Consider the following 13,800-nt stretch of genomic DNA (forward strand, 5'->3'; position numbering starts at 1 on the left):
TATCTTCGAATGCAGCAGAAATGCCTGTTATTCTTGGACCTTAGCAGTGTCCTCAGCTCCTGTGAATTACAGGAAGGGTGAGTGACACAGGGTGTGCATTATCTTCTAAAGAGGCTTTTTATTATGGTGGTGCCAAGCTGGGGAAGAGCATGAAAAGAGCAAAGCAGGCAGCGACGATTATTTGAGTCGTTGTGCTGCTCAAGGCTGGAAAAGGGTTGCTCCAAGCCATTCTCAAATGACTCCTGCTGGCAGTGTGGCCGGGTGGGTATTCCCTAGAGCACGGCTGCTGGGCTGAATCCAGCCCTAAATCTTTGAGAACGGGGCTGCTGTGAAGAGTGGCACTGCTTTGTTCTGTACGGGAATATCAAGACAGGAGTAGCTTTAAAAAAATAGGTCAGAGTATTTCTATTTTAAGTTCTCGTCAAGAAATCCAGGGGTGCAGCGCGGTGTGCAGGAGGTGCTGGCGGCTCAACCCCAGGGCACCCTCTGGGGGGAGCAGCTCAGAGCTCCGTGCCCAGGTGTGGGAATAGAAATGTTGTTTTTGCAGAGTTACATTGTTTAGAAGGAGGGAATGTGGTACTGAGATATGCTTACAGTGATAAGAAAGTTTAGCAGGCGACCTAGTAAAATGCAGACAACCAGTCTCCTTAGGACAATTAGGTGAAAATCACGGTATCAAGTCAAGTCAGATAAGTGAAGAAACATTACCACTTCAAACAGTAAAAATGTCAAAAGAAATTTGAAATTTAACAGGCCGGCAACTGAAGGCCATGCATTGTTTGTGAAGCATCAGATAGATTGTGAACCTGCATTACCCACTCAGTGGGGAAACAGGGGAGGGTCCTGCCATCAAAAGGTATATAAACTGTGTTTTGGAACTAGTAGATGCGCTCTCTCCTGCTTGTGGGGCGCCCGCCATTGCAATCGCGAATAAATTACTACTTCACTGAGATCCTCGCCTGAGCCTAAGTTATTGGCTACGGAGTGTTTCTCACAATTTGGGGGCTCGTCCGGGATCCAGTCACCTACTGGGGAGCCCCACCGCCGCAGCAGCAGGAAGGCATGCCCCGCTGATTTCAGCGGTCCTGTGCATCGACGGTGGCGGTTCTGCGGAAAGCTGACAGAGGGCCCGAGACTGGTTAAAGAGGCAGGATCCGTGAAGTAGTGGGGAAAGGAAGAAGGTAGGCACTCCGGGTTTTTAAGAATCGATCCGGTAACTCTGTGCACAGACCAAGGTAAGAAATATTAAGTATTGCCTTGGGGGTCGGGTATCTGGTGTATGGTAAGCCCTTGCACGGGGAAGTGCTGGCACTACACCAGGGGAATCTGGTGTACGGTAATCCTTGCACGGGGAAGTGCTTGGAAGTACACCAGGGAATCTGGTAAACTCAGGTGTGCGGTAACGCTGGCACGGGGAAGTGCTTGGCGGTACACCCCCATCTTTCAGTACGTTGGTGTGTGGTAAACTGCAGAAGGGAAAATTCTGTAGCACATACTGGCGAGGGTTAGGAAAGATGGGAAGTACGAGTTCCAGGGAATCTGGTAAACTCATAGGTGTGCGGTAACGCTTGCACGGGGAAGTGCTTGGCGGTACACCCCCATTTTTCAGTACGTTGGTGTGTGGTACACTGCAGAAGGGAAATTTCTGTAGCACATACTGGCGAGGGTTAGGAAAAATGGGAAAATATGAGTTCCAGGGGACAGGGAGATATCCCTGGGGGAGTGCCTACTAATAGTTCTTCCTGAAGAATGATAAGAAATTGGAAACATAATCCCAAAAATTAGAGGGATTGTAAAAGAAAAATAATTTTAAAGAGGTTAAATATTGTGTATCAGTCTGGACAAAAGAACCAATTAAGGAAACAGCAGTATTTTGGCCAAAATACGGGTCTGATGAAAATTCAGGCTTTAAATCTATGTGTAAACAAGAAGATTCCTTTTTCAGAGAAGGAGCCAAGTTATGCTCCCTATAATCTTAATATTGAACTGGTGGGAGCAGCAGTCACTCCAGGAAGGGAGACAGGGACTGTAATTAACACTGTCCCTAAAGAAGGATCGTACTCTAGGTTCTGGCAAGAATTAGAACAAGGTAGAAGAGATATTGAGAATTTTGCCTTCCCTGATACTAACAGTACTAACAATAACTGTGTATCCTCTTAGGTGAACTACCTCCCCCTCCTTACCAGCAGAGAGGTTAGAACTTTTAAGAAGGAGAGGAAGTCTTTATTCGAGGACCCCAACAGCCTAGTTGAACAATTAGACCCGTTCCTACGACCTGATTCATACTCTTGGGGGAGGGAATTATGTCTATAAGTATGTTGTTTACAGGGAAAGAAATGGGAATGATCAGGAGGAGAGCTGCTATACAAGAATGGGAAAGAGCTCATCCTCCAGGACCAGGGGTAATACCGGCAGGGCAGAAATACCCACTTGCCAATCCTGGCTGGAATAATAATAGTGTGCAACACAGAAATCATATGAGAGACTTGGGGTCAGAATGAGAAAGTACTTGGGGATGAGACCTGAGGACCCAGTATCCCAAGGGCTCTTGAAAGTTCATTGTGTGATTAAAGCCTGGCAGAATACGCAGAAAATGCTTCAGAAGGTGGGGGGATGTAGTGAACAGTCACTGGGGGACCCTCCTGTGGGAGGCCCTGGAGGTGTGTGTCCGGAGGGGAGGTAAGAAGGAAAAAAAAAAAAAAAAAAAAAAGAGCGAAACTAATGGTATTGACAGTGCAGCGGGTAGTGAGGCAGAGGGTTGGAGAAAGAGGAAGAAAATCTTCAGGGGGAGTCAGGGCCAGGATGGAAAGGAGAGGAAGAGAGATGAAGGAACGGCAGGCAAAGAAGGCTGCCTGTGTTGTGGCCTGAGTCCTAGCAGAGACAGGCTTTGATAAGATGTTTTAAGTGTGGCCAGGTTGGCCACTTCGAATAGGAATATCGGGAGTGGAAGAAGGAGGAAAGAAGGAAAATGGCATGAAATATACTATATTGATATGTTGTTTCAGTATCTTGGAGGGAAAAGGTATGGAATTAAGTTGGACCCTGACTGAGCCTTTGGTGCTGGTATTAGAAAAGTACGGGCTGGAGAAAGATAAAGGAAGTGTTAAAAGAGTTGCTGAAGGTGTTAAAGGTGTGGCATGTAGTATTTAACAGAGCTGTTTGAAGTTGAATGAGCAGGGAAAGGGGATGTAGGCATTATCTAAGTAACAGTCTAGAAGTTTTGGTATATTTGCATATTTGCTGTGGTGTTAGTTCAGTTTCCCAAGCATCGGGGAGGGGGGAACAGCCTGCTCCACCAGGGGCCTCTCCAGCGGCCGCAGGGGGGCTTTGGCTCCAGCGCCTGGAGCGCCTCCTCCCCCTCCTTCTGCACTGACTTTGGTGTCTGCGGGGCGGTTTCTCGCTCTCCCAACTGCTGTTGAGCAGCAGGCTTTTGTTTGTTTCTTTGTTTGTTTGTTTTCGTGGCTGTGCTCTCACAGAGGCACGGACTGTATTGCTCATGGCTTGGCTCTGGGCAGCAGTGGGCCCCTTTGGGGCCAGATGAAATTGTCCCTTACCTGCCACGGGGAGGCTCCTGGGTTTTTCTCACGGGGGCTGCCACTGCAGTTTCCCACGCCCCCCACTCACAGCCCCCGAACCTTGCCATCAAACCCAATACACTGGGGAACAGCTAGGTCATTACTGACTTGTAAAGTATCAGGGATTAAATTAACTAATGAAACCCTAAAAAGTGATGGGGGCAGAAGGGGCTGGGATAACAGTGCCACTTTTGGGGGATACCAAGCTGAGACCAGGGGATAAAATGATCACTGGGTAATTATTGTATGTACCCAAGGCAGGGACTAACTTGTTGAGAAGGGATTTGATGATTAAATTGGGCATTCAAATAGTAAATTGTTAGACTGGAATAACAGTGTTATTAATGGAGTGCTCTCAGGCCCTGAGAGCAAACATACATGTATATTCACCTCTGACTGGAAAGACCCTGAAATGGGGGCGGAAGCAACAATATAGGTGGACAATTTTACCCCCAAGGGTTTACTGGGCCACCTATCTATTTGGTTAAGTTCTAAAAAAGATTTTGGAGCAATTACAACCTCCCAAGGAGGTATTAATGTTAACAAATATGTGGATCGTTTTCTATTGTCAGGACAGGAGAAAAGAGTTGTGAAGAAAGCTACTAACAAGCTATTCAACTTTCTGGGAAAGCAGGGATTGGGAGTATTAAAAAAATAAATAAATTACAATATGGAGAAAGAGAAGTCAGGTATTTAAGGCATCTAATGTCTGAAGGAAAACAGAATAAATGCAGAGAGGATTCAGGGAATTGTTGAAAATTAAGAAAGAACTAAAAAGTTTTAAAAGAAAGATTTTTTTTAAGGAATCAGGAGCCATGAAGTCTGAAGGAAAATCGATACTCCCTGATGGGAGAGAAATGCTGAATAAAGTGATAATGAGGCAAATATTAACTGTTTTACATCAGAAGAGTCATTGGGAGGTGCAAGCAATATGTGATAAGAAAGTATGTCTGTGTAGGAATATACACTTTAGGGAAGCACATATGTAGAGGATGTACCATATGTCAAAAGGTAAATAAAAAGGTCTTCTGTAATCCATCTAGAAGAGGACGGGAGCCAGGGGTTTGACCTTTCCAAAGTATACAGGTAGACTTTACTGAGTTACTTGTTTGTCCTAATTGACCACGTGACTGGATGGGTGTAAAGCTTTACTGCAAGGGTTAAAGCAGGCCTTAGCGATTGAGTGGGATTTTCACAGCCCCTGGCACCCCTCCTCTTCTGGGAAGGTGGAGCTAATGAATCAGACATTAAAGAAGCAATTAACTAAACTAGTGTTAGAAACCCAACTTCCTTGGGTAAAATGCTTACTCCTACAGGTTTAAACAGCACCAAGAAAGGACATAGGAATTTCACCATATGAGATGCTGTTCAGATTGCCCTATCTGGGCAGAAGGGATGAGATACCACAATTCGAAACCAGAGAGTTTTCTTAAGAACTGTATTCTGGGGTTGTCCTCTTCTTTGTCATTTCTCAGGACCTGTGGGTTGTCGGCTCAAACCCCACCTTTGGAATTCCCCATTCACCACCATCACCCAGGAAACCGGGTCCTGATTCGGACCTGGAAAGAGTCAACTCTGGCCTGAATGGGAAGGACAATTACTAACCACTGAAACAGCCGTAAGACCTGCGGAAAAAGGTTGGACTCACTATACTCGAGTGAAGGCATCCGTCGACGCTAGTACCTGGGAAGCTGTTCCTACAAAAGACTTGTTGGAAGTTGAAATTGAATAGAAAAATCTCATAGTGGACTCTGAGCAGGATAAGAGCTTACAATTGTAAACTAACCTTTTATTTTCACAGGTAACTAACGACTGTGACTTGTGATTGAAAGAAAGAACAGACCTATAGCGAAATGCAGTGCTCCCAAGGGGGGGTTGTTATAGTAGTAGTGTACATCTTATTTTTTGTATCGATAATTATTTGGAAACCTAAGGTTTAAAAATAATGACAGGGAAAAATTGATTACTAATTTTGTTTTTAGTGATTCTAGGCCTCAGAGAAGGCCTTGGTCAATTGGCAACTTGCAAAAGGCATGACCAGATAATAGCAAAAACGGGATACCCCATCAAAATATGGGTGACTGTGACAGAGGGTTATGTACCACATTCTGTCACGTTTGATGTTTGTGAGGTGTTAGCTTGTGGAGATCTAAATGCCCAACGACAATTGAGCAGAGAGAACAAATAACTGGGAGAGACCCAACAGCCAGATTGAGAATAGCTGTATGGAAACAATCCTCTATTGCCATCAGAGAAAGGGAGAAACTCAAGGAGAAAACAGGAGAGAAAACAGGAAGCCCTCTGAAATGTGTCAGTTCAAACAAGGTATGAGGATGTGAATGCCTGGATAGAATGGGTCAAATATACCGTCCAGAGTCTCAACCGTAGCTACTGCTATGCTTGTGCCTCGGGATGACCGATTGCCCAGATAGTGCCTTTCCCATGGTGGTGGACCAAAGACTCCCAAGGGATGCGATGTATGATTGCATTGTACCAAGAAAAGACTGCCTGGGGAAATGAGGCCTGTAAGTCTCTCTTTGCTGTTCCTTGCATGATAACAGTATCACGGTTCCCCCTGCATTCTCTACAGCTATAGGTAACCATACAGCTTGCCTCTCACGGCAGGGTGTGAGTGCTACCTGGCATCTAGGAGAATTTGCCTTGTGCTACCAAGGACTTGATGGGAAACTGCTCAAGACTAGAGATCCACAGGGCAGATCTCTGGTGGTACGGTGGAGGGAAGATCTTACGGTCCACCCTACCATCTAATTGGGAAGGCACTTGTGCACTTGTTCAATTAGCTATACCCTTCACCCTGGCATTTGAAAGAGAAACATCACAAATACCCAGAGGAAGTAAAAGAGGCTTAGGAATATCATTTGATGATAGAGTATACATAGATTCTATTGGGGTACCTAGAGGAGTTGCAGATGAACATAAAGCCAGAAATCAAATTGCTGCAGGGTTTGAGTCACTGTTCTGGTGGGTAACAATCAATAAAAATGTGGATTGGATTAATTATTTCTATTATAATCAGCAGAGATTCATCAATTATACCAAGGATGCGATGAGAGGAATCACTGAACAACTAGATGCCATCAGCAAAATGGCTTGGGAAAACAGGATAGCATTAGATATGATGCTCGCAGAGGAAGGAGGTGTGTTTGTGTGTGTAATACTGAGCAACCATTGTTGCAATCTTATACCCAACAATAGTGTCCCAGATGGCTCGGTAACAAGAGCATTGCAAGGGCTTACCACCCTTGCCAGTGAATTGGCAGAAAAAAAAATAAAATAAAATAAAAAAAAAAAATAGGCATATTTGCAACATTGATCGTAGTTGTAGGAGTTTTGACAGCCATTGGTTGCTGCATTATCCTCTGTGTAAGAGGACCAGTACAGTGGTTAACTGAAACCGCACTATTGAAACAAATGACCATGGAGCCACCACCTTACTCAGATAAGGTGATAATGAGGAGATGGAAAGCAAAGAAAGCAAAGAAAGCAAAGAAGAAGAAGTCTATCAAATTGCACCTTAGAGAAAGGTTTTGCAAAAATCAACAGTTTATAAAAAAAGAAAAGGGGGGAATTGTGGGAATAGAAATGTTGTTTTTGCAGAGTTACATTGTTTAGAAGGAGGGAATGTGGTACTGAGATATGCTTACAGTGATAAGAAAGTTTAGCAGGCGACCTAGTAAAATGCAGACAACCAGTCTCCTTAGGACAATTAGGTGAAAATCACGGTATCAAGTCAAGTCAGATAAGTGAAGAAACATTACCACTTCAAACAGTAAAAATGTCAAAAGAAATTTGAAATTTAACAGGCCGGCAACTGAAGGCCATGCATTGTTTGTGAAGCATCAGATAGATTGTGAACCTGCATTACCCACTCAGTGGGGAAACAGGGGAGGGTCCTGCCATCAAAAGGTATATAAACTGTGTTTTGGAACTAGTAGATGCGCTCTCTCCTGCTTGTGGGGCGCCCGCCATTGCAATCGCGAATAAATTACTACTTCACTGAGATCCTCGCCTGAGCCTAAGTTATTGGCTACGGAGTGTTTCTCACACAGGCACAGCAGCACGCCCAGGAAAACACTAGCAAGAAATAAGAAAGAAATGCTCCTACAGTTTAGATTTTGTGGACGCTGAGCATCTGCCAGGCTGCTCTGGAATGAAGTCCAGTATCAGACTGAATCCACTAATAACAAAATCCTATTAACTCTGCATTTTCTCACCATACAAAGGCTAGTCATGGGATCCTCGGTAACAGTAGCCTCATTCTGCAGAGCAGATCTTATTTTACATTCCTGGGGCCAGACACTCAGCTGATGCCAGTAAGTACGTTTCCGAGTTGCAGTAACCCCGCTTTGTACTAGCTGTGACACCGACTCGCTGCTAATTGCAGACGTTATAGTTCTCTGGAACTTCTCTTGCCACAGACTCCAATAAAAAAGCATTTTCTGGTGGTAAGAGGTCAGTAAACAAATCTGAGATGAAACAATCTCTTTGTGATTATGGCTATGCTTTAAGAATAATTTCATCCTTCCATGAACATAATATATATGGTCTGCCTGGAAGCTCTGAACAAGCAAAAATGCTTGTTTACAAGGACTACAAATAAAACAATAAAGAGATTTGTTTCCATTTTCAAGCACAATTGTTATTTATGGCTTTAAATCTGTCTATCTATGTATATCATCTTCCTAGGAGCTGCTGCTGATTACTTGCCTATTTCCTTCACTCACGGCTTATAAAACCCTCCCCAGAGCAACCCCTGCTAATTTCTCATTTAGCCCGGTTTCACTAGCCCGGCCGTTCAGCAACCCTCAGACAGGCAGCACTAGATTTCTAGACGTGCTTTTACTCAAGTCGGCTGCGATCAGGCTGAAGGTGATGAGACTGCAATCATTTAAGTGCAATATCAATTTTCAGGCCTGCATCCTTCCTGCAGCTGGGCGGTTTGGTGGTGGAAGATGTGTCCCTGGTGGCAGGGCAGGGGCAAAGAGCCACTGCGGCCTGCACGAAACAGCTCTTCTCCCTAGCCCAAATGGCTCTAGTTTTTCACAGCCCGCTGTCATGGTTTCAGCCTCGTCTCCTGTTCCTGTAAGAAGTGCTGAACTGCCAGCCTGCGACCTGCAGACCCGTGTCTCCCCACAGGCTGTTGGCAGCCAGGCAGCAGCAGGAGGAGCACCCCTGGCCCACCCAGCCCCGAGGCCCGCCAGCATGGGCAGCCGGCCCCTCTGCTCCTGAGGCATCACACGCTGCCGGTGGCAGACAGGCAGCCCAGGAGGAGACGGGCAGCACACCTGAGCTGTTCTGAGTGTCTGCATCCTCTGTGCTCTCGGCATCTCCTTGTCTGCCAGGATGCTCCCTTCTGATTGCGAACCCTTCTCCCAGGGACTTCTGCAGGAGACACTCGGCCAGGGAGTGCACTGACCCCTACGGCTGCCAGACAGTCCATCCACACCTGTGTCTGCTCCACCAAGCAAACAGTTCCGATGCAATTAATATTCCCTCTGCCCTCCATGCCCCCTGTTCAAGCACCAGTGCCTTTTACACCGATCAGAGCCTGCTTCAGACCTGTGGAAGCCATGCGTGGAAGTGCCTGACAGGCAGCTTGCTAGGCGATGATCTCAGGCTTTGGAGTAGGGCTGGCTTTTATGTGACTGGAGACTGGTTCCCTTACCCTGTCCCTACCAGTGAGCATTTCCAAAAATGCCTCGTAGCATTACTGAGAGGGCAGCAGAAGCAGACCTTTTGTGAGGAATACACACACGCATTCATTAGTCTTCAGAAAGAAATGAGACCTGAAATCAGCAGCAGACATTAGTACTTAAAATTTCCTCCCTGGACTTCTAACTTGATGGTGCATAATGAAAAGAGACTTTGTAAACACAAGGAAAATAATTAGATCTCTTAAGTTATTGCATCTAAATTGATGCAGATGCTATAAACAGGTATTCGTCTCAAAACTCCACAGGTATCTGCAATTTCAGAGCCACTTCAGATTTCACAAATCACAGAATCTGCTCTGGATTTTCATCAGAAGCATTAGCACTGATTTCTTACTAAACCTCTCTCCAGTTGCACAGGAGGAAAAAAATCATATTCTGTTTCTCTCTTTTGCTTTCCAGTCCTTCCGTCATGCTGTAAGGTGCTATAATTTATTTGCCCTTTTAAGAAGTGGGAATTAATGTACAGATTGATTACATAATGTCTACGAGAGCTGCAGATCCTATGCATTGCAAGTCATCTTTGAAGCTAGGGCATATGACACAGCTGAGACCGCATATGGTTTAGTCTTATATGGTAGGAACTCACAGGATATACTTGGAAGCAGAAATCAGATTAAAAGAGAGAATTACTATTTTTTGCTTGCCTAAATATGAATATAAATAAGGCTCTACACAGATTTTCTGCATTAGTCAAGGAAAAGGATTATGCACACTTCCACTGGGTGATGGCACTATTAAACATGCACTTGGCCTGTGAAAAATTTTGTTCTCCAATTTAAAAAACAATGGCGTAATGACTAGGCCAGACTGACATGCCTTACTTTAAATGCTTGCCACATGCTTGGAAAACAATTAGAACATAATTTAATATGGTGCATGAAATTCAACTAGGAGTGTTTTTGACTTCCTTCTTTGGGATAAAGTTTAAAAAAAAATACCAAAGGCTGTAATCAGTTTGACAGCAGGGCTAACCCGTCAATAAAGCAGAGAGGGTATGCGTTCAGGTGCTGCAAACACATTTGAATACGGAAACGTATTTCAGCCTCAGGCTTCCAAGAAATGCTGACATGAGATGGGGAGAAAATGACTGTAAAACGTCAACTACCTAGACAGCCTTTTTATTAAGCAAGGAAGTAAGCTGAATCTGTTTTGCCTGCAGATCTGGATTTACCTATGTCATAAGAAATGATGGAAAACCTTAGCTGGGAGTTATTCCAAAAAAACACAGAGGCTGAAGTCAGAGTTTTTCCTGTCCAACACTTGCTGTGACTTTATTAGCCAGCATTGTTCACATCTGCTTATAGGTAGCACACCAGAGGAGCATGTGATCCAGCTGTTGCTATGGTATCTAGTGGGATTTTAAGAAAACAACAGAAGACACAGTGGCAAAAACCCCTGCAGCTGACACCTGAGTTAAAGAGACATTGCCAAAAATGATGGGCTGAGCATACCTAACCTTTATTTGTCAGATTTCTTCTGAAGGAACTGAGCATTTAGAACCCCGGGGAGAATTATGAGTACCTGGAGCCTCTCGCACAGAAAGAACAATACCAATAATAACACCATCCTGCCATTTCCTTTTAAATGCCTCCTTGATTTAGCAGAACGACATCTGCTTTAAGCTGAGCTCTGAAATCGCTCAGTAAGCCTATCTCATCACCAACACAAGAGGATAGAGACCTCATTCATGACAGAAATCTACACGTCGGCACAGGGACAACAGCTAGCACCTTGAACCAACCTTTCCTTGCCTCCCCCTCATTCCTGCCAGGCTACAGATAACAGAAATACACAGAAACCTTGTTCCCCAGATGCCTCCTAAAGCAAGCTTGCTCACCCTTGTGTCCTGCTGCAGCAATCCATATACAGCCTAACAGAAAAACAGACAGAATGAGGAGCACACAAAAACCTCTTTGGGGGACAGTTTTTCCTTCTTCTTCTTCTTCAGATGGAAGTTTTTTGAGAGCTGTCATCTAATAAGTAGAGAAATTTCAATGAGTGTTTGGCTGAGCACAATACTCAGCCTTTTGTGAGCCAGCCAGCAATTTGGAGCCTGCAAAGCCTCGGGAGACTGGGCTTTCCCCTCATTTCTGCTGGTACTTCCCTTCAGTGGGTCAGTGAGAAATACTGGGATTACTGTTCTGGCTCTGTTGCATGCCTGCAAGAGTCTGCTTTGTGCCACTGAAACAATGTGCTACACATCCAGCACACCTTGCTCCAGGCCCTGGAAGGCATCCCTGAATTAAGAGAGTACCTGCCTGAGACGGTGTTATCTTTGGTTGCAAAGTGACTGTGAAGCAGCTGTCCTGTCTCCTGGGGGAAGTTTCTGCTTCTGCAGAATTTGCCTCTGCACAGTGCCCGGCTGGCTCTTGGGAATCTCGCATCCCATCCAGTGCCAGCACCCCCCAGCTGGGAAGAGCCACAGTCAGGGATTTCATCTAGTTGTGGACGAAGCTTCGAGTGAGGCTGATTTTGTCCTGATGGTTCCTCCATTTCGAGTACTAGCCCTGACACTGATAACCTCTGAGAGCCAGCACCACATCCACCACGTCACTGCAGAACTACTGTGGGCTACCGACAGACAGGCGTGATGCTAATGCAAGAACAACAGGATTTGTGTTGAAGGGAAACCGTCAAGGAATCTGCTTTCCTGCCTTGAACACAGCCTGCTCTGCCACGGCTAGTAGAGGGCTTAAAATGCATTTCTTCTCCCTGGTTCCTCTTGAATATTATAGACTTCATGAATTAATCAGGAGAATGCTTGGTGCAGTAGGTGGAGATATGAGAGGCTGTTTATGTTCAGCACGAACACAAAATGCTTTGTAAAACTGATCTATAAAACCAGGACTTGCAAGAAGTGTATGCAGTTTAATAGCTTACTTATACAACCTGATAATAAAAAATGCTTAATCCAACATTATATGGCTTTTTTTTTCCTCCCCCTGACAGAGAATGAATAATTTAAGATTTTTTTTTTCAACCACAAAATGACCATGCCATGACCCAGTCAAAACTTATCATCCTGGGATGTATTATGCCACAAACCAAACCTGGGGACGTCCCACTCTGCACAAGCAGTCCCACTACATTACACATGAGACAGGACAGCGGGGCAAGGCTAAGAGCCTGGATAAGAAAAAGTGGCTCCGAGATATTTCTTATAATTGACCTGTGAAAGCTCATCTGCTAAACCCACAGTAGAGGAAGGCTACAACCTCTAGCACATAGGAAGAGGCACTTCACCCCAACACTCCTCAGCTCAGGAGTGCCAACAAGCCAACTTATCACATGCTGATAAAGAAGCAAGAGAAAAGAAGTTTGGGAACTTCTGCTGAAAAGCTTTTCAGAGCACTGGGGAAGGGAGCGAGCAAGAGGCAGGAAACTGCAGTTTGTGAAGCTGCTGTCTAGGTTGTGTCTGCCCCTTGCTCTGCCCCGTGCCATTTAACCTCTCTTCCACTGTGCCTGGCTCTAAGCCCTTCTCTGTTTGCAAGCCTCTTCCTGTTGATTCCCATAGAATACCAAAGTCTGTCTTCTTCCTTCTTTTGATTAATTTTGGTCAGGTAGAATGAAATCAAGGCCTTCCTTCCGAAAGGGAGATGTTTCCTAGGGACACTACTGGAGGTAGGATTTTGTCCCTGACCGCCAGTTCTAATCTTCCTTTTTTGCACAGAAGCAATATAATTGCACTCTCTTGGCACCACAACTGACTACTTCCAGTCTATTTTTTTCTTTGACAATGTACTTTGACATCTTTGCCTCAGCTTTGCCTGCAACTTTCAATAAACAGAAGTGCTTTTCAATAAAAAAGCTGTTTAAGCCTTAAGCATCTGCCTGCTGCTTCTGTGCATCCCGTGAAATTCCTCTCTTCCCACATCCTCTACACCTTTGTATTTGCCTCTCTGTGTGTCTGCCTGTGGACTGGTGTGATCTCACCTCTGCTACACTTCTTAGTCATTTCCCCTGGCCCGCTGCAATCCTGTTTCCCTTCATTGCCCAGCTGCCAGCTCTCTATAGCCGTGCATATGCAGGAGGCTCCTATCGCCATTTCCACATACACAGGGGGAGGTTACAAAATAGATTTATTGATCCGATCAGCTCTTGAGTGGCTGGTCAGCTGCAGAGATCCCAGTCTCTCACTGTTCCAATGGCCACATGGAATAGCCACCTTTTGGCACAGGAGAGTATGAAGGTTTAGACGGGTACGGGCAAACTAACCCAAGGTGACACCATGCGTGCCCTGCAGGCACCCAAATAAATTCATGTTGATTTTAAATTCCCACTCATTTAGAGACCAAGGATATTGCTCTCAATAAACAACGTGTTTGGAAAATATCCTTTGTACTCCTGCTGGTTTAGTGAACATTGCTCAGTTGCCCTAAATTAATTCCTTAGTTACTTTTTTATTAAGATGCCCGGAGTGTCTTGAACATAGGGTAGGCTCCCAGGAATTAAAAATTAACACCACCGGGATCTCCCCGGAGACTGCTGAA

At 45.0% G+C, this 13,800-nt stretch overlaps 1 long non-coding RNA gene across 1 annotated transcript; it reads left to right on the top strand.

The window, feature by feature from the left end:
* Nucleotides 1-507: 507 nt before the first annotated feature.
* LOC137858331 (uncharacterized) lies at nt 508-7,598 on the top strand. Its single transcript, XR_011097648.1, has 2 exons — nt 508-1,235; nt 4,892-7,598. It is a non-coding gene; the product is annotated as an uncharacterized lncRNA (long non-coding RNA).
* Nucleotides 7,599-13,800: the final 6,202 nt, after the last annotated feature.

The sequence above is a fragment of the Anas acuta genome, chromosome 6 (genome assembly GCF_963932015.1).
Source record: "Anas acuta chromosome 6, bAnaAcu1.1, whole genome shotgun sequence".
Taxonomy (NCBI): Eukaryota; Metazoa; Chordata; class Aves; order Anseriformes; family Anatidae; genus Anas; species Anas acuta.